The following is a 27,965-nucleotide window of genomic DNA, read 5'->3' as shown; positions in this document are numbered from 1 at the left end:
TATTTTTCATCTCTTCATCTCTGTTATAGCATTTCATCTGGAGCCTATCATCTTGAGATCAACTATACCTAAAATGTTCAAAAGGCAGAGTTTCCACAATTATGGAACGAACTGCATTTCTTAGTTGGGTTTGTATGGAGCAACATTTAATTGCTTCATGTTAAATAATTGATATTGTAGCCCTGTGCATCCTTTCCTTTGTATCATAGAGAATGTAATCATGAAGATTAAAATAATGGTTTTTTGTTTGTTTGATTTTTTTTTTTTTTTTTTGCCCATTGGCAACTATAGATCTCCAACATTTGGGGAAAGGGTAATGTTTCTGAACTCTATTATAGAAATTTGTTTCTTTTCTTGAGTTATATTTATCATAATCTCTAATATATTATTAAGTTTTACTTTACATGAGTTATGAATTGCTTTTCCAATAATATGCTTTGCATCTTAAGCATTCTAGGTCAACGTTGTCAAGCTGAGTCATTTGCGTAGGTCTTTCTTGTCTCATGGTTTGGATAATCGGATCATGCTTGCTCCTGTATATCTTTCGCCTTAACTTAACAGCTGGCTTAGATTTAATTATCTACCCTTCCTTCTCAAAAAAATGGGGGAAGGATAAAAGAAGGTGACAGGGGAGTGGGTGAAACCAGTTAACAATAAATCAATCAAACAAGTACTTATCCAACACCTCCTATGTAACAGAGACCGTGGTCGAAGCCCATAAACTTCTCAGAGGGAAAGGAAGGGAAAGAAGCCAAGTAATGAAATATGGAAGACAGACATTTCAGAAGAGATGCAGTACATAGAAGCAAGATTCAGAAATAAATGAAAGCACAAATATAAACACACACACACACACACACACACACACACACACACACACATGCATGTGTCTAATAGCTAAAAGGAAAAGGTTTACTTATAGGTTTGTATCAGAATGAACCAAATATATCTTATATTCATAATACCCAAAGGTAGATAGACTACGTTTAACACTGTCTAATATTTTTCCTTCAGAAGTTGATTAGAAATCCTTCTGGTCTTCCTCTTTGGGTCTGAGAGCTTCCCACTCATTCAAAGCACCATTTAGTTCAATTCTGTGAAATTCTAATAAAATAAATCTAATGGCAGCAGACATGTTCCCCCAACCCAGCATCCCCCTATGCTGACATATGAGAGGGTGACTTCATGGATATTTATTTGATATTAGAGCTCTGGGATTTGGATTTTGAAAGTTTATATTTTTTCTTTTCACCAAAAATGAAAATTGGAGGAGGCAGATGACACAACAGTTAAGGAATCAAGTGTCTCAGTCAGCATAAGCTGGCTTTTTAAAAATTATTTCAAAAAATTAGTTCTGCAAAGCAATAGTGTTGTTTCACTGTCAAGTTCCTTTGGAGATTACTTGACCTCTTAAACTTCACAAAAACAAACTCCTGTAGAATATGGAAAACACAGATTCTTTGCTGCAAGGTAGATGCTCAACCTTTATTTTAGGCAATGATCTTGGTTTCCATAGTTGGGAAAATGATTAGCACTATGCCTGTTAGCACTAGCAATTTCTCTATCTGGTTATTTTCCAAATCTTTATGCATTGTTCAACCAATCAACCATCTCTAATGGATAATGAGAATCAAGTAAAAACAAACCTAATTAATTAAATTTGTAATTATAACTTATAAGTCATTAATGCTTTATAAGAACTGAAACTAATTCGGAGCATAATTTGAAGTGGAGACCTTATTTTCTTGATTTTTTTTTTGGGGGGGGGTCGGTCGTGAGGCTTGAATTCTTGGCCTGGGTGCTGTACCAGGCTCTTCAGATCAAGGTGAATGCTTTGCTGCTTGAGCCACAGCACCACTTCTGGTTTTCTAGCGGTTTATTGGAGATAAGAGTCTCATGGACTTTACTGCCTGGGCTGGCTTTGAACCATGATCTTCATATGTAAGCCTCCTGAGTAGCTAGGATTACAGGCATGAGCCATCAGCACCCAGCTCTTTCTTGACTTTTTGATTCAAGTTAATCTACAAGAAAGAAAGAAATCCATTGCCAGATTTGGAGACATTTTGTCAATCGCCTGCAAATATGCATAGACTGTATATACAGACTGTGTGACACTTGAGTCAGTTATGTGTGCAATGAAAGTTCCTCAACTCATAGGCATATGACTTGGTAAAACTATGAAAGTTCTCTGGGCTGGAGTACTTGTTAGTTAACTATAGTATCATTGCAAGAATGTTTTGAAACAAAGATTATCAACAAACAAGAGTGATTGTGAATCTTTTCCTCATTAGTTCCTGTGCTTTTTTATAAACAAATTTGTTCTTAAAAAGTCTTCTCCTTTTGCATCAAGAATGGCAAATGGGAAAGAGGGTCCTTTGGAGCAGAGTTGACATCAGGCCATGTGCATGTTGTTAGTTCTGTCTCAAGGCTCTTCCAGCTGAGATTCTGAGACCTGGCAGAGCAAAGCTCAAATAAACACAGCTGTTTCTATGTCCCTTTTGAGGTGGTGTGGCTGTCCACATCACCTCCTTTAAATGAACATGAACATGAACAGAGCTCTTTAGGTGCATGGAAAAGTTTCAGCTTTAAAATGAGGTCAGAAAGTCACAAGAGTACTCATGTATTCCATAGGATATTTACAGCTGAAAGGTACAAGCCCAAGGGCAGATGGCTTTGTGCATGATATTATGAGAATACTTCCATCCCAGTGGCAATAAAATGATGTATAAGGTAAGGTTATTGTCAAGTTTAAAAATAGTTCTCATCATATTAAGCTTTATGTCCATGTTCTGTCAGTAGGTAGGAAACAATTTGATAATAAAGGAGCATTGTAGACATGCAAGTACACCAAAGGTTGGCAATGATGCTAATGGGACATGGAACTCTCATTTTACTTTACACATGATCTGTCAGTTACTATCATGCAATTTATAGCCACTTGTACCATCATCATTAATAGAGTCACTGAAGATCATAAAGATCATAAAGGCTGATCATTGAGACTGATCAATTTGGACTGACAGACCGTACAGCAGTCTGTCAGATTGTACAATCTTTTCATTACACTATGCTATAATAGTGCAACAAACGAAAACTTAAGGACATCTGTAAGTATGTAAGAATGGGCTTGAGCACCATTTGGGATCATTTTGACTTTTGCATTAGATAAAGTTTCTGGAAACAGAGTTTGAGACAAGGGTTAGGTAACCATGGTTTATTGGGAGAAGACTCTCAAATTAAGCCAAGAATTTCCAATAAATAAGAATGTGGGTCCAGATCTTCAACTGATCTCATGAGGAGTGTTGAAACCTACAGAAAGGGTCCTAATTCAAAGTCAGAGAGTCCAATTTTGTACTCTTATATGAATCATCAGCTGAGAGTTAGCCTGTAACATGGACTGGAGGCTGAGCTCCTGGGTAAGGTGGCCCCTGTGTGGGGCCCCTGTGTGTGTGTGTGTGTTTGTGTGTGTGTGTGTGTGTGTATACATATATGTATATATATATATATATACATATATATCATGCATCTGTATTCAAATCAAGTGAATTGATATTTAACAATTTCTCTATAACATAAAATACTAACTGAACAGCTGGTTTCACATGGCTGATACAAGTATGAATATTAAGAATGAATATTAAGTTTAAGTATGAATAGATGATTGAATAGTAAGATTAAGTATGACACATATGAATATTAAGATTGCCACATTAGTGACACACAAGACCAATAACAGAACACATTCTACTATATCCTCCAGACTTTGACTAAAGCTTCAAAGAATCTTCTAAGTAGTTATGATTCTTCCATGTCTTTATGTATGAAAACAAAACATATATCTCATTAGGTGACAAAATGTGATTCGTGAGAAATAAGTCCATTTGTAAACCATTTCTGTGAGTTATGTGAATGTTTTAATGGATTTGATTAATATGTGCTGGACCAAGTCTCATTGATAGTGCTAAATAATGCATACAAGATATACTTTTATCATTACAGTATCTAGAAAAGTTGCAAATTTCAAATTGTGGGGCCTTAGAATTCAGGGATAAATTGTGATTTTTGTCCCTCTATTTCCTTACATGAATGAGGAATAGAGTCTCTGAGCATTGGATGGCTTGTCCAAGATTAAAGAGTCTGTATTCAATGTATATAGATGGGAATATGTCATTCCAAATCATGGATCTTCATAGTATCATCTCAGGACCCAATTCAAAGCCTAATTTGGAAGCATATGCCAATTTTGCTCCCCAGAAGATGTTATAAAAAATACTGAGTCTTAATGTTAGCCAAAACTTTTAAATTATCTTGAATAATCTAATATCATATAGGAATTAATTTTATAACATTTCACCAGATAATTAGGTAGATATTTTGCACACATTTAGCTAAATGGGCTGTTTTTCAAAGCAGGCCATTTTTTTTTATCATCTAGGAGATCCCAATGTTTAGAGCCCTACTTTCAACATGAATCTAGCTCCATGTAAGCCCATCTACCACAGTATTTGTCTTAGAAGACTAGATTGTAAGGTTTTCTTCTCCCACATTTTGCCCTGCAAGTGAGTGAGCATACAGCAGGATCCATATCATCAGGCTTTTCACTTTCTAAATTCAGTGTTCTATGTTTTATTTTACTTTTTCATAGAGTCTTTTTATGTTAAGAATTCCATATCCACGAGAAAGCACAAAAATGGAGTCAAGTATAAAAAAAATATGGCAAGTGAGGGAGTCATTATAACTAATGAAAAATAGCTACTAACATTTCTCATGAGCAGCTCGGGTAGATGGCCTTTGCTTAGTTCCATGATTTGTCATCATTTCCTATTCTAAATGTCATAGAGAGGCTCCATGCTCTGGGTTTAATTTTCACGCAAAGGCAGCCAAAGTGTCTTCTAAAACATACTCTTGGTCCAAACTTGTCAAGTTTGTTCTGCTTGGCTTCTGGTTCTTGAGGAATACTTTTCCAGTGAAGATTTCTGAGTAGGTATGGGCAATCATGGGTGAGTTTGAATCCTTGGTATAGAGATTTTGAAACCAAACAGGCACAACATGAAGTACATATCATAGAACCTCTGAGATTAAACGTAACATCACAATGGAGTAAAAACCTACATTTTCTGCAGTTCGTGAATAAGTATTTTTAAAGAATATTATGTCTTTTTATTTCCACATGTGCTTATAAGTAAAATAATGTCCACAAACTTCCTCTTGGCCCCCACATACAGCCTCTCAAAGAATTATAGAATTTTAAGTAAATATTAGGCTGTTAAAATAGTATTCATGCCTATTTGCCTGGTAGACAGTTAAATCAGCTCTGTCACTGTGTCCTGTGAAACTATATAATTACAGACCTTTCAAAGTGCATATTATTAGCTTGGTGCATGACTACTTCAAAGCAGATATGCTGTAGATGAGTTGAGTCAATATTCACATGACATTTTCAGCCCAAACTTTCAGTCTTAGGAGGAAATAAAAATACAGAGATTTCTGGGGATGTGGGAAGAAGGAAAAAATAGATATAAACTAAAGGTTTCACAAATCATTCTTGGTTTTCAAATGCTCTTTGAATACTCTTCTAACACTACATACACGCATGGGTGCATTGCCCCCCCCACAAGATACCTAGTAACACCTTAAATGTCATTGTTATACTGTTTTTAATTATGTGTACATACATACATGTATTCAAGCAAGCACACAGATTAGCCAGGTTCTGGAGAATGCACAGGTATTTTATTATAATGAAGAACACACATTTTTAGTGTATCTACAGTGAGATCTATGATTTCCAACATGCTACTTAATTTGTTCCACATCATGGCATCTAAGTTTCTAGTTAACTGACTTGGTATATGAATCATTGAATGCTGTGAATAAGAGCAAGGGGTATGAATGGGCTTTAAGACATCAGTGCAGACCTAGGTCAATCTTAAGGTGCATCTTTACTCCTTCACACAGAAGATTATTTTCATTGGCAGACCTTTGCTATTTCTACAATGTGATGCTTGGATAATTCTGGGGCATATGATTGCTTTTTCTTTACCTTTTTCTGAATTGCTTGTATTTCTTCACACAAATGCCCATTTCCTTCAGAAGTCTTATCAGTATGACAGTTTCTATGAAGTCTGATGTACTATATTTACAGAAACCTTTCCCTGTAAGCAACAGAGAAGGATTGATCATCCCTACTACTTACCAAGGCTACATACCAATTACTAAGGATATTCCACAAGCCTGCCAAGCTCAGCCCTTGCTGCTTTCTTTCTCCTTTTGTTCTCCTCATTAATTCATTGAAGAATGAGTATATTGTCTTCTCCACTGAAATCCTGCTGTCATTCTCAGGGACATCAACAATCAAGGCAGTTATTGAGGTCCTATCTATCTCTAGGTTGTTGAATGAAGGTATCCCACTTGGAGTGATTATACTTTACCCTTCTATCTTCAACTTCTTGCCTCATTGGTGCCCACAGCATCCGTGTGTCAAAACCACAAGGCTAGACCACTCCAGATACTTGCTTTCTTTCACTCCATGGTCAGGCAGTAGACTTTCTTTGAAACACACCTCACATGTGCAGCGAACAGGCAAATATAAAACTCATATACACTGTCAGGCCTATTTATCCCCCTGCCCTTTTTTGTGTACTGGGTTTGAAGTGAGGGCTTCATGCTTGCTTGGCTTGCTTTCACATGGCTGGTGCTCTACCCCCTGAGCCGTGCCTCCAGCTCTGCTTTTTTCTTTTTTTTTTTTAATAGTCCTTGCAGATTTTTCTTCCTGGGCTGTCTATAAATCACAATCTTCTGGATCTCTGCCTCTTGAGTCATTAGGAGTATAGGTGTGTGCCACCTGTGCCTGCTTTTCCCTTGCCAGAACAATTCCAAATTTCCATCAACACTTCCCCTGGATTCTGAGCCCTTTCATTCACATCCATTGCTCCTGTGAGCAAGTCCTGTCCCAGGGGACTCAACATCCACATCCATGTTACACCTATCACAGTCTTCATTGCCTATCTTTTTCTGCACATCAAATTGCCACACCAAGTTCAAATCATCCCTACATTAGTAAATTAGAGAGAAACCTACTGTGAGTAAAAGTAACCCCAGCATAACCATCTCCCTGTTTCTCGTTCCAAGCCATCTCCTCTCAGTCTTTTCTTTTTTTTGAGGTGAAATTCATATAGCATAATATCAGCCACTCTAAAGGGAATGATTTAGTGCCTGTTAGCACGTTCACAATGTTGGGTACCAACAGACTACCTAGTTTCCATTTTTATCTGCCATAAAGAAAGCTACATGTCTGATACACTGCTTTCTCCATGATGGTAGCAGCCACAATGCTGTTTCTTGTGTGTGTAGGATCACCTGACTAGATGTATATCATATCATATAAAGAGTGATACTATTGTGCCTGTCTTCTTTTACTTATTAAAATGTTTGCCCGATGTATTCATGTGCCAGTATGGATCACAGCACTTCATTCTTCCTTATAGCTGAAAAGTATTCCATTGTATACAAGTGTGTTTGTGTACAATACTGTGCAATGTTTATATATTCATGGATTGATGACTGGACATTTGATTTTTTTTCTACCTTTTGGCTATTGTGAACACTGCTATGACTGTTTGAGTCCCCGATTTCAATTATTTTGTGCATATGTCTTGGTTTGGGATTATTGGATCAAACAATACATATTAAAATTATCTTTTTGAAGACTTGCCAAATTGGTTTCCATGGCTGCCGAACAATGTTTTTCAATCCTATCAGCTGTGTCTGAGGTTTCCACTTTCCTGATGCTATTTGATGGCTGATATTTTAAAAATGACTTTTCCAAACTAATGTATTTCTTGCCAGTGGTGGTCACTAAGATCTCTGCTCTGTTATCTATTTAGTCAACCAGTGAGTTATTCCTTAAAGGCTGTCCATGCTCTCCCTTTGCCTTTTGGTAGTGTTCAGCCTGTGTTCAGAGATCTGGCAGAACTGGGCACCTAGGGACCTCCCACCTTCTCTGAACAGTGCTTCTCCCTGCCTTCCCTAGCACACATTCTGAGCCTTGATTCTCTCAGCAAGATGCCTTTTTTTCTACACTGAGAACCTTTGTCTGTTCCTCTCACCTGCCCACCTTTGTCCTTAGTGGACTTGAGGTTTACTCTTCTATACATCTTCCCATAAGCAGACCCAAAGCAGAAAAGTGATACTAGCCTATTGTTGAGGCAAGCCAGTGAAATGAGCATTAGCTTCTACATTATTCTCTTAGGGCATCATCAGATAGACCAAAATCAACCATTGGAGAACAAAGTCGATACTGACACCATGGCACCAGTAAACTGACTAAAGCACAGACCACTGCCCCTGTAGGGGTCACAACGATCACGTTTGTAGGTTCTAGAATACGAGAGAAGTGGGTCTAGTCTGTCCCTTTGCTGAGGGGAATGGAATGATGATTGGACTCTGATGGGCTTCCTAGTAAAATACAAGAAGACAACATATATTCTAGGAGTTCTTACAGAATTAAGTTTACAGAATGATATGAAACTCAGGTAGATTTTCTTTCCTGTTTATCCTCTCTTCCTCATTCTCATGGCCAATTCCCATTGCTATGGTGTAAATGTTTATACTTCTGTTGAAAATATGTCAACATATGTTGAAATCCACTAACCAATGATGATAATATAGAATATAAGATATTGCATGTGTGATTAGTGCATGACCATGAACTGTCATAAATGGATAGATGATTTTATTGAACAAAATCTTCAAAATACTAGCATCTTCCTTTTATCATGTGAGGACACAGAAATAAATGGGTGATATGAAGGAGAAAGAAGAATCCCAGAACTCAAGCATGCTGGAGTCTTTGTCTTGAATTTCTCAGCCTCTGCTATAATGAAAAATAATGTAGCCTCCAAAGAGCTAAGACATCATCATCCCTAATCAGTTACTTTCATTCACAAGATCAGATATAATTAAATCATGGATTTTGAGAGGTAATTATTGGTGTACATTGGCATTTACATCTATTGCATTTTAACTGGCACGGGTAAGATTTGCTTTTCTTTTACTTTTTTATCTTGAGAGGATAGGTTGGCAATAACACATTGTGTAAGTTCTAGTCCACTAGATTAGTCAAGAAAGAACAATGTGTGCAGTGGCCTAACTCTGTAAATCATCTTACTGTCTAAAGCCTCAATGTCTCAACAGAAGAAGAAGATAAATATTGCAAAGGAGAGAAGGTTCATTATGGATTGAGTAAAAGCTGGGAGATTCATGATTATAGAGCAAGAAGTACCATAAGGAAAATTGCCCACTAAAAACCAGATACACTGGACCTTGAAATATTACTCTTTCCACAAAAACAATTGGCTTTGTTTATAGATTCAATGGTGTGCTTCTTTTTTGTGCTTGTTTTTTTTTTTGGGGGGGGTGGATAAGTCCTATTGTCAACCATGCTGAAATAAGGACATTATCTAGTCCTCATTTTCTGTTCCTTTTGTCCACTCACTTTATGCCCTTTGTACTACTTGTTCTTCTCACACCCTAGCATTCTCTCCTCCCCAGGCTATTGTTCTTATCAACCTAATATTTAACATGAATTTAGGATGATTTTCTTTCAGGTTTGTTCAATGCTGGCACACTGGGAAAAATCCCACTTTCATGGCAAGAAGCTTGGATGGCTCCAAGACAGAATTTATTTTTAAAGCTCCACACTTCACAGTGTTGGCTCTCTAATATCTTCTGGCAATGAAACACCAAGAAGACAGAACACATAAAAAAAAAAAAAAAGAAGAAAAACATCCAAACATTTTCATTCCCCTTTTCCATGTTCTCCTCTAGCCAAGATTGGAAAGGATTAAGGAAGGGATTTTTCTCCCCCCCCCTTTTTTTTCTGCCTAAAACTGGCTGCTATGAACCAACTTTTTGGACATTTTCAAACATTTTCCTTTTGGCTTCTCCTGGGAAATCTACAATCAAGTTCAAGTCTATTTCACTTATCCATGAAACCACCACTTGAGAGAGAAATTGGCTTTTAGTTGGAGAACAGACTACATTTTAAGGACTCTCTTTGTTGAGTAGACACATACCTTTGCCTCTTTGGGCTTGTTAACTCATTCTGACCACCTTCAAAGCCACACAAAATTAAAAAATAAAACGTGAATATAGTCGCTTGATAAAGTGGATCAGGATACATGGAAAGTTAAAGATGGTCATGAACAAAACTCCAAAGGTTCATATTAAAAGGCTTGGGTTTTTCATTGATGAGAATTGTTCCTGGAGGAGCTGAGTGCATACAGTACATCAGAATTACCACTGCGTTGCTTCTCCACTATTTCCCCTTTTCCTTCTGACATGGCAAACATCTGCAGTCATCAGTATATGAGCATTTGTGATACATCTTCCTCGACTTCAGCCACCATCTTCTTTTCTTGTCAAAATAGTAGCTGTGTTTTTAAAATGGAACCCCCCCCCCCGCCCAGTAAATAGCAAGCACATAGGCCATTGGCTGTAGTTTTTAATGTAGTCTCAGAGTAACTGTGTATTGCAGAACGCAAAGATATAGAATGCAATTCATTTATTTTCCTGCTCAATAATAAAATAAAATAAATTATTAAAAATCTTTTATTATTATACAAAGGGGTTACAATTCTGTACATTGGGTTGTGAGTACAATCCATCTTGATCAATGCCACCCCTTCCACCGTTTTCCTCCATCTTTAAGAAATAATTTCTATTAAGAGATAAATATCAAAAGGCAAATATGTTTACATAAGACTTCACCACGCCTTGGAATTAGAAAGTGAATTGCAAGGGACTAAGAAATAAAATTTAGTTGGTACTTCAAAAAATTGATACACAAGACTGTACATGTACCTATGTAAACAGAGCAATGAGTTACATACACATTACTTGAGCACTGAGAAAAAAAACAACTCTCTATTAATGCTGATGAAAATATCACTGTGATTTACTTGGGTTAGGACATGGTGGTGTTGGGCTCAGTGGTAGCAAGCCCCTTTAGAGCTAGTCTGATGTAAGAAGATGGTGAGCCAACATTCACAGGCTGCACAAAGGAAAGATTTATTAGACAGCCAGAAATCCAGACAGCTAGCAGGTTTGGCATTATTCTGCTCACCACAGCAGAAACTACCCCAGACTTCATGAATGCCTGCTTGGTTGCAAAAGTGTTGCTTATAGCGCCTTCCCTGGGCAATGATCCTCATTTGGAGAAGGGATTGGCAATACACATTTTTTTGTTTTTTAAGACTCAACTGCCAGACATCAAACATGCTCATCACCAAGAAACACTGATGTCAGTAAAAGCCAAACAAAAGGATGAAAATAATCTGATAGCCACTTTATTAGCCAACAGAGTTCTTTCCATAGAAATTTACAGATAGAATCTTTTGGTTTTTGAAATAGCTTTCTTAATTATTTTATCCCAGAAAGCCCCAATTACATTTAGTGTGCCTTAAATCATTCTTCTTAGCCTCCAGTTGAGGAACTGTTATTTTATTTTTCTGACTTCAGCTGGATTACCAGTAGAACAGAGGGGTATGAATGAAACCGTTTCCATTTTCTTGTCCTAGTCAATTAAATACATTTCAAAGATTCAAGCTCAATCACCAAGCAAAATGGTCCTTATTTTTATCAGGATAAAACTCCATTTTTACTTCTTAATCTCCTAATCTGCTTCCTGGAGGAAGCAGAATTTCTAAGGTCAGATTTACATTGACCAAGCAAACCCCAAGTTTCAATTCATCAAGTGAACATCTATTGGTTTTTGCCTGCCAGTTCCCTTTTTGTTGGAGACAGAGTACTTAGTTTCCTTTATGGGCAATGCCCCACTTTCATTCTTATTAGATGTGGATTACTAATGACTGCTGCACTCCGTCTCAACATCCCATGAACCAAGGACCAGGACAGGACCTGAACAGACTTTGGTCTCTGCCTCCATCTCTTTGGATCCCTCCCTCTTTCTGTGCATGCCATTCTCCCTTTCAGTAGCCAGAAATAGCCTTCATGTTGTTGATTTTTTTTTTTTCATCCATGCAGGAGGCAGGTGGAAAGTATCAGGAGAGAAAGTTTCCTTGGATGAAGTCTTTACCCAATTATTGATGTGCATGGCAGTGTAAATACCCCCCCCAAAATCTCTCACTCCTTGACAAGGGTAGTTTTGTTCGTTTGCCAGAGAATATGCTTGCAAGATTAAACTCCAATCTCTCATTGGTATTTGATTGAACAACATCTCGTGTATTGGCTGACTTCCCTGTCACCCACCTATGTTCCTTGCAATTTCCAAGAAGCTGTTTTCACTGGAATCTGTGGTTCAGAATCTGCTTTTAGGGGAACCTAAAAACCAAGACAAAACCAAAGTCTGGCCCTTGAAAACATTCCATCTCCAGGCTTCAGTAACTGGTTATGGTTCAAAACCGACAGACCAATGAGCGGCCCAGGCCTGTTCCCGAAGCCATGACACAAGAAGTGCTTCCTTTGTTTGGGGGATTACTTAGTGTGTGAAATGTAAGCTGATAATTATTGCTGCTCTTTTTTCACAAGAAGAACTCTTTTGGGACAACATAGCTAGCATTCAAGAACATTGTTCCAAGAGTTGGAAAGGGAGATTTTTTTTTTATGTCACTCTGACTTACCACAAAGTTTTTTAATTTTTATGAGCCCATTTCCCTTCTCAAACATCCAGAAGCCAAGTAGACTTATTTCAGTTTCTAAAGACTGAAAAAGAGTCTGATTAATTCAGATGTAAACTAGAAGTTTCCGTCTCACACAGTACCATGGTCTTCTAGTTTGTCACACCTGTATCTATCTATATCTATATCATATTTATATCTATATCTATCTATCTATGGTGATCAATTGGCAGCTTTGGATGGAGGCCATTTATTATGATATCTGAATACTGAGAAGTTTGTTTTACCTCTATCTTTACTGTAAGAATTGAGGGATACAGCACTCTAAATTTGGTTCCAATGGTGGGAAAATATGTCTCAAATATTTTTAACTACCTTCCTTATATAAAAGATTTGAACAAGTAGTCTTTGAGGACCAAGTATTATGCTATGAAGAAATTTGTCTGCATGAGGTAAATGATTGTATCAATTTTACTGTGTAAATTGCAGGCTGCATTTTTTTTGTTTTAATTAAGCAATGCCAGAAATGGTTTTGTGGCATTTTCCTCCCAGGGTTGTGAACCGAGGCACACCAGTTTTGTATATGAGAACCAGGAATTAAAATTGACCACAACTAATGGGAACCTGCTCAGGCCCATTTTATGGGCTGTCGTGAGGGAAGTGCAGAGAGAAAACAGGCAAAGTGAAGAAGGAGAAACACAATTCTGCCTTTTCAATAAGTTTTAATAACCTATAATCCCAAGAAAGTAACATATGAAGAGAATTATACATTCTAGCTTGGTTGCTTTTCTACCATTTAGGATTGGTGAAGTGCCCAAAGGGGATTGTTGGTCCTTTATATTTTGAATTCAACTGCAATGCCTTCAATTAGAGAATGCTGTCACAGTTAAGTGGTATTCTACAAATACATGGTTGAAAATGGCTAATGCTTGAGGTGTCCCAACCCCAGTGATTTAACAGCTGATGTTACTGAGTTTTTAACAGCAGGGTTACTTCTTTTGGAGTTAACTGTTATATGTGCACTCTCTTGCTATGTTATACATGAAATACAACATCAACATACCATACCAAAGAGAATTGTCTTCAGTCACCTCTACATTAACTCAGCAGAGATCATTGCTTCTATATACTGAGTTTCTGGTTCTGTCTTCACTTTATTGCTAGGCTTAGCTTTGTGGTCTATTATGAAATAGGTCTTTTTAAGATATCCAGCAGCCCCTAGATATTCCAACATTTTCAACAGGGACATCTAATATGCAGAGAGAAGCCTTTCATTAACTGTAGTGACTCAAGATGGGGAAAAGGCTATGGAATGTATTCCTGCTGGTGTGATTGCTGGAAGTTGTTCTTGACTGGGAATTACTTAAGAATTCTGTTCAGGAGTCTGGGCCAGATGCAGTTCCCTGTTTTCATTTTTTAAAGCCTCCCTGTTTACTCAGTTGGCTCTCCTACATCGGATTGTTCTTAATTACATATTCTGGGCTCAATCACAGATTCCTATTTAAATTTGCCCCTTTTTCTTGTGATTGCATCTTTCTAAAGATGAGTTCCTTAAAAAAGGTTAGATTCTCAAAACTCAAGTAAGCAAGCAAGAGCTGTTTGGAAGTCAGTGGAAATCTGCAGAATGTAGAGATGCAATCCATTATAAGTTACTTACTAGGGATAAGAAACAAACCACCCCACACCTGATGCAGTGACACAGGCCTTATCACTTTATAAGACTGTGGTTTATGAGGTGGTTCTGTTGGCTTTACCAAATCTTGTTTAAGTGGCTGTGTTTATTCGGTGGGCTACCTACGGCTGAGGGTGGACCATGACATCTTCCTTCTCAGGCATGAAAAAGGAAATGAAGAAAGAAAAGGCAAGACAACTCCCTGGAAGTTTTTTTTCTTTGCTATCTTAACCAATGTAAGCCTGGGAGTAGTAGCTCAAGGATGTTTTTCTCACTTCCAGAGAGTGGAGGAATGAGATATCTGGTCAACTGCAAAAAGTTTTAAGTTGTTGGAAAGATTATAAGATAGAATCCTCAGCTCAACTTTCAGGAAAAGTGAGTTCTTTTGCAAAGCAAAAGAGGGTAATGAACTAAGAAGCTTGATATTCCCTGATGGGACAGAAAAAAGGAATCAAGGAAATGATTAGCAAAAGATCCCATCCCACTCTTAACATTTGTTGGTTTCCATGATACAAAATCTCCTCAGTTTGCTTGTGTTTTGGTTCAAATCTTTAAGGCACATGTACAAATGGTTCTTGTTGGCTGTGCAAGTCTACTCTAGGAGACCATTTATCAGCAAGAATACAAAAAGAAAAAAATGTATTAAAGAATTATGAGGATTTTTTAAAAAGAGTACCAGTAGGTTCTGACACATATTTGAGAGATGAGATTCCAACAGGTATGTGAGATAAGGCAGGATCATTAATGCAACCCTTGTTACCTTCATAGGAATACCTCTGATGTTTTCAAAATGAATGTACAGTACCAAAGCCACCTCTAAGTGGGAAAACAATAAAAAAGTAAAAGGACAATGTAATAGAGAGGAAGTAAAGCTGAAATTGTGGAGCTTTAGTCCAAAGTCAATATGAAAACATAAAATAATTATATCAGTCTTAAAGTAGTGCCTGGATTTGATTGCTTACCAGCCCTTGCACATTTTACCTATAGTAGCATTGGGTACAAAATACACACCTCATAAAAGGATATCTGAGCATGTTCATGGCACAGAAAGACCCCAGTCAGGAATTCATGAATCTTGACACAGTTCTTGGTCTAATTTTGTGAGCTTGAACATCGAATTTACACAAGATTTAAGTACTTTAATCACCTTCTGCCTACTTTGTTGTGTAAATATATCTCAAAGCAGAACTGATTACTTCCATGGAAAAATGTTTGCTTACAGATGTATGTGTATAATATTACTAAGATAATCATGGTAAGATAGTAACGGCATTTCCTATTTGTGACATAGGATCTCCAGGGCATTCAGTAATGCAAGGGGAGAAGATCTATATGGCTTGACTCAATGTAGTAGGGAAGAATATATGTTAACCAGAAGAGCACATGACATCTTCAGATGCCAGTGTGGCATCATATAAGACACACCAACACAGGGTAAGTGGAGATTACACCTTTAAACTGGGGTTGGGTCCACTAGGACAATGTGGTATAGGCCATGACCTGATAAACAGAGCTGTTCTCCCTTAGGAAAACCGAATAGGAAGTGCTGAGGAAAGGCACACTTTTATTCTCTTAAGTTCAGTCTCTCTCTCTCTCTCTCTCTCTCTCTCTCTCTCTCTCTCTCTCTCTCTCTCTCTCTCTCTCTCTCTCTCTCTCTCACTTTCTCTCTTTTTCTCAATCTCTCTCCATTACTCCATCTTTTTATGTGTGTATATGTATATGCATGTCTGTTCTTTCTCCAAAGCAATTTTATTTTTGTTGGTCCATGGGGTTTGAACTCTGGGCCTGGGTACTGTCCCTCAGCTCTTCAGCTCAAGGCGAGCACTCTACCGCTTGAGCCACAGAACCACTTCCAGTTTTCTGGTGGTTTATTAGAGATAAGCGTCTCACTGACTTTCCTGCCTGGGCTGGCTGTGAACTGTGATCCTCAGATCTCAGCCTCCTGAGTAGCTAGCATTACAAGTGTGAGCTATTGGCATCCAGCAAAAACAATTCTTTTAAACAACAAAGAATCACAACTTAGGTTTTAAAGTTGTGCCTAAATAAAATTACCTCCAAATAGATTCACAATTGAATGTTGGCATTGTGTGTTTGATAAAATTTTGTCAGATAACCATTCAGCCATGGGGTTCCTTAAAAACAACAATAGATTTGCAAAGTGCTTCTCTTCCGCACCTATGTGTACCATATGTACCTATGTACCATTTCTTTTCTTGTTTTATTTTTTAATTTAATTTATTGGCAGTGTTGTGTAGAGGGGTTACAGTTACATATGTAAGGTAGTCAGTGCATACTTGTCGAACTTGTTACCCCTCCCTCATTTTTCTCCCACTTTCCCTTCCTTCCTCCAGCGCCCCCGCCCCCAACCTGTACAGTTCATTTCCAACCTATTGCCTTGTGAGTATCACTGTTGCATTGGTTCCCCCTTGTCCTTTGTCTCACCATTTTGTTGTTCCTCTTCCCTTTTCTAATTCAGATAAACATGTATATGATACCCAAGGTACCAAAATCAAATACAGTGACAACAGGGGATAAACCATAGGGGAAAAAAAACACAAAGAAAAAAGAAATCACATAGTTCATTGAAAGCAACAACAACAAAGAAAACCTCTTGTTTCTATATCTTGGAGTTCATTCTGCTTAGCATCATCTTATATGGTCATATGTGCATAGCTATTGAGTTATCCTGCTCATCTGCTAGGACTATCCTAGACAGATACTAATTATTACAAATGAGGAAACATGGTATCTGTGTTTCTTTGGGTCTGGCTTACTTCATTTAATATGGTTTTTTCAAAATCTTTCCTTTTCTGTACAAATGGGGCAATGTCATTTTTTCTGATGGAAGCATAAAATTCCATTGAGTATATGTATAACATTTTCTTTATCCATTCATCTACTGAGGTGCATCTGGATGGTTCGGTATCTTAGCTTTGAAGAGGAAATAAGAATGGCCAATAGACAGATGAAGAAATGCTCAATATCTCTGGTCATAAAAGAAATGAAAATCAAAACAGCATTGAGATTCTACCTCACCCCAGTTAGAATGGGGTGAGATCTAGTAACAACTGGAGGGGATGTGGCCAAAAGGGAAGCTACTACACGGTTTGTGGATATGTAAACTGGTTCAGCCACTCTGGAAAGCAGTGTGGTGGTTCCTCAAAAGACTAAACGTAGAGCTTCCCTATGACCCAGCAATCCCACTTCTGAGCATTTACCCAAATGACCACAAACAAGGTTATACTACCAGCACAATAATGTTTATTGCGACATTATTTATCTATGTAACCATTTCTAGATTATGTATTGAGCTGGTATTTGTGGTGTATGTATTGTATTACACTTACTTCTCATTTTCTATCTTTCTGTGATTTGGATTTAATTTGGAGATGGTTTGTCTGCAAAAGGCCCGTATGCTAGAAGTTTGGACCCCAATGTGGTGGTATTGAGAGACGGTTGGTCTTTTAAGAGGTAGAGGCTAGAGTGGAAAGTAATTAGGGAGATAATTGGAGAGCCACTCTTAGAAGAGATGAATATGGATCCCAGTTAGTTCTCGACTAAGTGCCTGAGTTCCCTGCCATCTTGTCATGCTGCCAAGAGGGCCCTTCCGAGAGGATATATAGATAGGATTACCCAATCTTGAACATCATGCTTCCAGTACAACACTAAACTTAAAACAACTTTCAGTCACTGAACTTCAGTGTAAGCGCTAAATAAACCTCTTTTCTTTAAAAATACCAAACTTCAGGTTAGTTTGTTACTGCAACAGAAAATGATCTACTATCTGTATCCACCTCTCTGGATGCATGATGGATTTCCCTCTCCTTCACTAGCACTTTGGCTTCAGTTACTCAAATGGCTAGCCAGTGCCATCATCCAAAACCATTTATTCATGAAACAAAGATGTCTGTCTCTCTGGAATCATGTGCTTTTGTAGCTGCCTAGTTGTTCTTGGGAGCCATTTGAATGTATAGTTTGGGGGTTTTGTACCTGACACATTGGGTAAAGAAATAGAAACGAGCTTTACAACGTCGGTGCGGGGGGGGGAGGGGGAGAAGGGGGAGAAAGGAGAAGGATTGGGATTGGGGGGAAGGGGGGAGGCTGGGAAGGGATGTGAAGGGTAAACACAGGAGGAGGCTGCAATGCTTGGTAAGAAATGTACGCATTATCCTGCCCATGTAATTGTAACTCCTCTGTACAGTATGTTCACAAATAAAATAAAATTAAATTTAAAAAAGAAAAAAAGAAATAGCTATCTGCATAGAAATCCAGTTTATCTGTGGAACATGTTTATTCTGCAAACTTTCCTGTGAGAAGAGTATGCCTGTTTATCTAACTATTGCCTCAGTATGCAGAGACAGCTGAGAAATTCAAGTTTTAACTCTAGGATGTTGGGTTGTGCTAGAAAGGATATATAAAGCACTTTCAAAAAGGCAAAGTGATATATTCCTTTGCTGACTAGTATCTAAGGTAAATGTTCTGTTAAGGTCAGACACTGCTAGAGAAAGAACTGACCAACCCTGATGGGATTTTTTTCTTTTTTAGTTTGAGGATTTTCTCAAAATAGAGAATTAAGAGCCTTCTATTTTCAGTCAAGACAAGTAATAAGCTTGGTTCAAACTTCATCCATTCCCTCACCTTAAAGCACATTTTGCCTGTCTATAGCCGTGTCAAGTCTGTCTCAAGATCACAGTGATACTAGAGTCTAGCAAGAAGGTCCACTTATGAATTTTAGGAAATTTGTAAACTCTAGTGAGAAGATCTATTTATATGTCTTCACCTACTGTACTTCACAATTGCTGCTCACATGTTCAAGTCATTGCCAGTGTGAGTCCAAATAGAGCATTATGCAAAATGTCATGGTTAAAGTGCCTGGGTTTAGATCCAGAACTGAGATCTTTGAAAGACAGACTATACTTTGACCAACTCTACCAAACAACAATAGTTGTCAGCTATCTAGCTTACCCCACTCAGTTCTTAAGGGCTTCTCTTGTCATTCGAGTACCTGGTCCACTGTGGGGTTTTGAGACCAAGGATAAAAAAATAAATAAAAAACAAAACAGAAAACCCCCCAAAAACAAAAACCTGTAACTGCTTACACTGATGGTGATTTTTATCTCTTGTTGGGATTGGAATCCTTTGGAAACACAAACACAGTTAAAATCTAATTTCCTGAGATTCAGGAAAGTTATCTATAAAACTTTCAATGCAAAACATTTTTTTTTCTTTTGTCAGTTGTGGGGCTTGAACTCTGGGCCTGGGTGCTGTTTCCTCAGTTCTTCAGCTCAAAGTGAGTACTCTACCACTTGAGCCACAGCACCGCTTCCAATTTTCTGGTGGTTTATTGGAGATAAGAGACTCATGGACTTTCCTGCCTGGACTGGCTTTGAACCGAGATCCTCAGATCTCAGCCTCCTGAGTAGCTAGGATTATGGGCATGAGCCACTGGTTCCTGGCTAATGCAAAACTTCTCAGTAGAATTCATCTATTTCCATTGGAACTAGATTTATATCTAGGTATCCAGATGGCTATATTCTGTGTGAGTGCCAGGTGTTTCAAGACCTCAGAGGAGTATAAATAGTAAGGGACATGGCCAAATCGAAGCCAGCTCTTCCTTGTTGCTTATATTACCATTTCACCCATGCTCCACCCAGTAGTGTTCCAAACTCTGGTGAATCACAGTGTTCTTCATCTTTAGGTTTGGAGATAATCATCTATTTCACAGATTCCTAAGTACTTCATGATCTAGGTTTCCTTAGATCAGTTATGTTGCAAAGGTTGGGAAGATAGGTTATTAGATTCAGGATACTGGGAACCCTTTGCCATCACATTGCCATCACCAGGTTTAGATTTATTCAAGGACTCAGAGGAATGATATATGAGACTTCATAAAGAATCTCCAGAGTATTAGTGTGGTCAAGTCCAATTGAATTGATTTGAATTTAATTGAAATTAGGAAAATTCAGCCGAGGTTGAGAGTAGAATAGTGGTCTCCTTTACAACCCTTACAAAATACAACCATTGTTTTAAAGTGTTCTGCTGACTTTTCTTTAGTGTAGCCCTTTTGCTTTCCAATTATGTTGTTATCACATTATATATTTACTTTACAGACCAACAGGCCATCTCATGAACAAGGAACTGATGTCTCAACTATATTTTCAAAGGTTTTACTCTTTTACTGCCATATTTGTATACTGTAGTTCCACACTGAGGGAGAACTTTCTTTGTAACTAGTTTAAGCCAGGTTATAGTGGCTCAGACATGTAATCCTAGCTACTCAGGAGACTGAGAACTGAAGATCCCAGTTTGAAGTCAGCGTGGATAGGAAAGTCTGTAAGACTCTTACTTCTAATTAACCATCAAAAAGCCAGAAATGGAGCTGTGGCTCAAGTGGTAAGAGTACAAGACTTGAGAAGAAAAAAATGCTTAGGGCCCAGTGTACACCCTGAGTTCAAGCCACAGGATTGGCATAAAAAGAAAAAAAAAGGGAATCAGTTTAAAGACTACAACTTAAGTGATTAGTCAACAGATGTGTATGTTTTAAATTGTTTCAAAAAGCTCACCATTTCCATTTCTTTTTTTAAAAGAAGAAATGGCAGTTTTCCTCACAAAATTAAGTTTTGTGCATAGATGAAATCTTTATTGTTCATACCACCTACATTACCCAAGTGATAAAGTTGCTATAATTCTTTTTTTTTTAATTTTATTTTATTTTATTTGAGAACACACTGTACAGAGGGGTTACAATTACATGGGCAGGATAATGCATACATTTCTTACCAAGCATTGCAGCCTCCTCCTTTGTTTACCCTTCACCTCCCTTCCCAGCCTCCCCCCTCCCCCCACCTAATCATACCCCCCTCCCCCCCCACACCGACATTGTAAAGCTGGTTTTGACATGACATTTTGTACTTCTCATTGTAAGTTGCTATAATTCTTATTTCAATGGCAACAATTTGTCTGTTGATAAAGGCTGGCATGGAAATGGGCCACAGACAAGCTCCAAACAGAAGAGTGGTCCCAAGTGTCCAAGTCTTAGAGACTACGATCTTGATCTGCTATCATTTTTCTGATGCTCTTCTTCTGAATACAATCATGTCAAGAGAAAAAAAAAACACATTTCCTTATCTTGTGAGGTAGGCACGGGCAATCCTTTGTACCTAGGTGAAAATTTGCATGTGATTTTCGGTTAGATCCATAGATGACAAAGAAATTAGACAAGAGAGAATCTAATGTAGAAAAAGTTTAGAATGGTTGACTTCTCTAAAATGTAAGAAAAATGCAGTAGTCATGAGGAGAACTTTGAATTTCCACAGGGCCTGAACTGGAGGCTCAAATTAGTATCATTTAGATATTAACTAAGCATGTTTGAAGACAATAGCAAGGGAATGGATTATAACTGAAATGATTTGGAGCTAAGAGTTAAGAGTTTTGCCAGGTGCCAGTGGTTCACACCAGTACTCTTAGCTGCTCAGGAGGCTGAGATCTGAGGATAGTGGTTCAAAGCAGAACCATGAGACCCTTATCTCCAAATAACCACTCATAAACCGGAAGTGGCACTGTGGCTTAAGCAGTAAGCCTTGAGCACAGAGAGGCTCAGGGACAGCACCCAGGCCCCGAGTTCAGGTTCTGCAACTGACAAGAGAACAAAAAAGGAATTTTCAAGTGAACTTACCTCAATTTGTTTCACTGAGGGATTGCCCTAATGATTTTACTTGAAGTACCTTTTTTGCCATCGGGTAGCACAAACATGTCACCTGATATACTTAACATTTCTTCCATTGTATCATTGTGTTCCAAGTTCAATGCATCAAGAAGATTGGCTTTGAAATGTCTCTTTTTATACTATTGACATTCATGGTTTTAATGTTTTAGAGGAAGTATGTGGGGGATGTTAACAAAAAAAATTAAGTTTCTCAGACTTCTTGTTTCCCAATTTCATATAAGGGGATTTAATAATTAAAGAAAAACAAAATAAAAATAAATCTTTTTTGTCCTATTTACATTGATATTTATTAATTCCCACAAATATTTGATTGCAAACACGTATTCATACCAATTTATGGTTGTTTTTCAATAATGAGCTTGATTCGGTCTTTTTAAAGCATTACAACTAACTTTCTAACAAGGGAAGCTTCCTTATTTAAAACACTTTTGTGTTGCCATATTTAAAATTGATTTGGTTAGCTTCCCCCAATATATTCTTCTGGGATTATAAAATATGAGATGATCTAACTAACAACAGGCAACTGAAAAAGTCAGGCTATAACTCTTCTATAACCCAAGCCCAAGTAAAACAGGAGTAAGAGACTATCCAACATAGCCAAATGCCAGTGTCTCACATGTATGACCCAAGCTAGACAGAAGGTTGAGATCTGAGAATCATGGCGTGAAGCCAGTCTGGACAAAAAAGGTAAAGAGACTCTATTTCCAATTAATTGGAAAAAATGCTGGACTGGAGCCATGACTTAAATGGCAGAGCACCAGCTGTGAACAGAAAAAATACTGAATAAGAGCTCAAGGTCCTGAGTTCAATCCCTAGTACTCTATTTCTTCTCTCTCGCTCTCTAATACACACACACACACACACACACACACACACACACACACACACACACACACACACACACACACACAATTACGGAAGCTATCAACCATAAATAGCTGAAATTGACTCACCTTTGACAACCACTTATCCAACTCTTCAAATTTCACGAATTGTCGACTTTCATTCTACAGAGAGATATGACTTTAGCCTGAGTCTTAATTGTTTTTTAGGGTAGTGTTCTAGAGGGAGCAAAGGACCACTGAAATGAACAAGACCAAGCCCTTTGGACATTGCTCTCTCTAAAGGCCTCAGAGGAGAAGACCTTTAATGAAGAATGCTAGCAATGCCATTCAAGGCTGAGCAGCCTTCGATTTAGAAGCTCCTGAAGCTCCTCTCCATTGGGAGAGGGTGAGGTCAAGTCTCGTTTGATGTAGTGCCCATAGCCGGGGGGAGGAAGTGACTCAGTGACCACACAATAGTAAAACTCTTCTAGCAAGAGAAACCATGCTTGAACTTGGCAGTCTGAGCAAAGTCTCAGCATGATTCAGGCTCAGAAAGTCAATCTAGCTTTTACTGGCTGACTAATAACACCCCATGGGGCTCCTCCAAGCTATAGCTAGAAGAAGAGACGTGGGGATAGGGCAACTCTTCCTGAGACGTACGTAGAAATTGAGACCACTGGGCAAATGGGCGAGATTTGGCATACAATTAGACAGACAGCACTGTGGTGTTCCCACTCAAACCTCCGGCAGGATACCCCTGCAGATCCTGAGAAAATTATAAAATCTAACTTAAGTTTATTCAAGGAAAATTCTCATTTTGTAACACAATAACATTTTTGGTTTAGATACTGGGAAAGTTTTTATTCTTCTCTATTACCATATAATTATTTGCCAGAAAAAAGTACATGTATTTTGAAGAAAAAAAAACTCACCTGACTTATACTCATGACATGTCAGAAGGGTTTTGGTATTGTTAACTAAGGGCATAGCATTTATACAAATCTAAGGTATTTTCATGGTCTCTCCATATCCATCAAATATCTATAGGGATTTGCGATATGCTCAGCACATTGCCAGGGCAAAGGGAGAGAAGGAGATTCCACCTGCTCTTTGCTTTCAAAAACTTTGCTGCCTAGGGATACAGGTGGACCCATCGCAACAATGAGGTGTACAAGTCATTATGTCGAAAAATGAGAAGGGGGGAGGATGGGAAGGGATGGGAAGGGGAAACAAAGAGGAGGCAACAATGCTTGATAAGAAATGTACTCGTTGTCTTGCCCATGTAATTGTACCTCCTCTGTACGGTATTCTCACAATTAAAAACAAACAAATAAAAAAACCTTGCTGCCTTAGGGAAGAGATAGGCGAAGTCAGTAAGTAGTTTTGTCTTGTTTTATTGTGTTGGTAAGAACGTAACATCTGATTTATCCTCCTAGTAATGCTCACAGATGCAGTAAGTTATGGTTGAATATAGGTAAGAAGTATTGTAGAGTAGATCTCAAGTTTATTTATCTTCCTTACCTATAGCTATGTACTTGTTGATTAGTAGCTACCCATTTCCTTTCCTCTAGCCCCTGGCTACTACCATTCTACTCTACTGCTATAAATTTGAATATGCTAATATGCTTTATAAATAGAATCAAGCAGTATTTGTCTTTCTGCTGATTGGATTATTTCAATGAACATAATATCCTCCAGGCTCATCCAGTTTTATACAAAATGAGTTTCATGTTAAATATATAAAGCAATCATTGTTTTAACATTGGCTGGGAAATTTACTTTTAATATATATATATATATATATATATATGTTATTATTTAACAGAAGAAGCAGAATCACACATGACATTTAGAGAATACTATAAAAGCCTGTAGTATCCATTGGTTTTCCTTGAGTTGAAATGTGGACATCCTACTTCTATAATGGACCTTCTAACACTTTATTGTGTTTGTAAAAGTCTATGTCCCTTACCACACTACACTTGTCTACTTTTCCATTCAAACCTTCTCTGTCCTCCCAAGCTCACATCCAAAGTCTTGTGTGTGGGATGTGTTTAATAAATAAATGGACATCAACAAGAGGAAAGGAGTAGTAGGTGCTTGGGTGGAGAGATACAATCAAGGTATGTTCAAATCCTCATTGTTAATTTGAGTATCAGCACTTCAATGCATTTTTAAATGTTTGCCATAGATTGCTTCTCAAATATGTTCAAAAGACTTCTTTTCTACCCTGAGGACAGTGTGAGGTTTTTCTCTATCAGTCTACCATCAAGGTTGTAATTAAGTCATTGAGTCTGTGGTCTATATTTATGATTACAATATATGATCAAGGATTATAAACACCAGAAAAACTGTATTATCACATGGTCTAATTATCACATGAAGAGAATGACAGCAGGCAAATGTTTCATCTCTTACTAGAAAGAAGAAATCTGGCAGAGCCTGAGTGTTTACTTTGATGTTGGATTTGTATAAGAAAGTATCAAAGATTGAGCTATTTTTAAACAGAACATCCAATGTTCGTTTCATCCAGCCAGTCAGTTTTCTGCTCCACCGCCATCTTTTTCTTTGAAGTGGTACAGCCTAGAGTTTGTTATGAGGATCTATTTATTGCAGGTAGAACAATGAAATTCAAGAAGGTGAAAGAGAAATCAGAGGACCACAAAGCCAACAGCAGGTGTTATAAGTTGGTCTCTGAAATGTGTAAGGTGCTAACAACAGACTCAGGCAGTTAGTGTGAAAGGCTCAGAGGGATCAGTAGTTCTTCCATGTGGTGCTCAATCCAGTGGCACCAACAGACCCTGGGAGATGCAAATTCTTAGGCTGCACTGCAGACCTAGTGAATGAAAAGTCTGGCAGTGGGGTTCAGCAATGTGTTTTACCAGGTCTCGAGATGGCTCTGATTGATATCTACTTGGGCTTGAGGGGCATTGGGCTGAAATATTGCACAACTCTCTGATTCTGTTGGCTCTGATCTGGAATAATTCTTCAGAGTATTCCAATTCATCTGTAAGTGCATTTCCTGAACAATTTGTCACTTAACTATGGTCGGGATTGTGCTCTTCTCTAATTGCTTTGTATATTTGTTAATTGGGCTTCCCTGGAAGTCTGTGAATGTCACCAGAAGGTAACATCTCATGAAATTATATATTCTAGCTTCAAGAAGCTGAAAGACAAGGAATAAACTCTCACATAACCTCTTGGTTATGTGTTAAGAAGGCAATGCTAGATAGTCTCTTTCATAAACAGTGAGGATGTCCAAAATATCTCTTACTACTGAAGTTTATAGTCTGAAATATACAAGAAGAAAAACAAGATGAAGAAATAGAGAAAAAGAGAGAGAAAGAAGGGGAAGGAGGAGAAAGGAAGGAAGAAGGAAGGAGAAAGAAATTAAGGTAAACTTCCATGTCTGTGTTCTTTGGGGGCACATTCTGTGCAAAATTCGTTTACGTATCTATGTCACACAGTACAGAGCTAGGAGATAAAGGTGGACCATGTTTAGGACTTAGGTGTTCAAGGATGATGAAAGGAAACAGATGATTTGAGCCAAATATCTGTGGCATATATTTGTACCCCAAACTCCTTAGGAGTCTGAGATCTGGAGGATCATGGTTAGAATCTAGCTCCAGAAGAAAAGTCCCTGAGACTCTATCTCTAAAATAACCAACAAAAACAACAAGGCTTGAAAAATGGTTCAAGTAGTAGCACTCTAGCTGAACAAGCAAGACAATCAAACACCAGAATCTGAGTTCAAACCACAATACTATTCCCCCTCCTCATAATCAAAATCAAAAGAAAAAATGACATGACTTGAAAATTATCATGGAGTTATGGATTCCAATTAAGCTTCTATGTGGCTGTTGTGAAGTGACTGAAGTCACTTGAGATTTGAATTGACATTAAATATGAGTTTGCAAAGTTCTTTATAACCTAGTCTCCTCATCTTTAGAAGTGACAATAGCAATAATTATCTTACAGAGTAATTTGGATATTTCAATAGGGCATCTAAAGCTTAGATCAGAGGGCCACATAGCAACCATTCAATCAAATTTGTTATTTAACTCTCTAGTGTGCCAGAGTATTCTAGGGAAATGAAATAATGGGGTATTTGTGTTTCTAGGAAAACCAAGGAAGAACAGAAGCTCCCAAGCTGGAAATGTGGGTTTCCTTTCATCTAATTCCTGATTTGTGGATTCTCAAAATGAAGCCCACAGCTCAGCAGCATCAGCATTGCTTGGGAACCCATTAAAACTCCATAATTCCTTTTTTTAAAATAGGTTTTTTTATTGTGAAAATACTTTACAGAGGGGTTACAGTTACATGAGCAAGGTAATGAGTACATTTGTTATCCTGCATTATTTCCTCTTCCTTTGTTTTTCCCCTACCACCTCCTGTCCCTCCCACCTCCTCAACTACACTTCTCCCACCCCCCAAATTGTAAAGTTCATTTTTCAACATAGTGTCTTGTACATCTCATTCTTGCAATGGGTCAATCTGTATCCCTATTTAAACATTTTGTTTTTTTCCCTTTCCCTCCCCAAACTATATCAACATCAAATACAGGGGTTATACTATGGGGGAGGGACATACAAAGCAAAAAAGAAAAATCACGTGGGACCTTATAAATACATTAGAAACAATAACAAGGAAGAAAAAACCACTGTGTCCCTATCTTGGGGTTCATTTTGCTTAACATCATCTTATCTGAGGTTTTCTGCTTGTTCCAGGTATATACTAGTTATTGCAAATAAGAGAAACCATGGGACCTATGTTTCTTTGCACCTGGCTTACTTCACTTAATATAATTTTCTCCAAGTCTTTCCATTTCCTAACAAATGAGGCAATGCCATTGTTTCTGATGGAGGCATAGAATTCCATTGTGCATATATACCACATTTTCTTGATCCATTCATCTACTGAGGGCATCTGGATTGGTTCCATATCTTAGCTATGGTAAATAATGCTGCAATAAACATAATTGTGCTGGTAGCTTTAGTATGGTCTTGTTTGTGATCATTAGGGTAAATGCCCAAAAGTGAGATTGCTGGGTCATAGGGGCTCTATGTGGAGTCTTTTTGGGGAACCTCCATACTCCTTTCCAAAGT

This window comes from Dipodomys merriami, unplaced genomic scaffold, assembly GCF_024711535.1.
Source record: "Dipodomys merriami isolate MVZ:Mamm:240054 unplaced genomic scaffold, mDipMer1.0.p SCAF_7, whole genome shotgun sequence".
Lineage (NCBI taxonomy): Eukaryota > Metazoa > Chordata > Mammalia > Rodentia > Heteromyidae > Dipodomys > Dipodomys merriami.
This window is presented reverse-complemented; position numbering follows the sequence as displayed.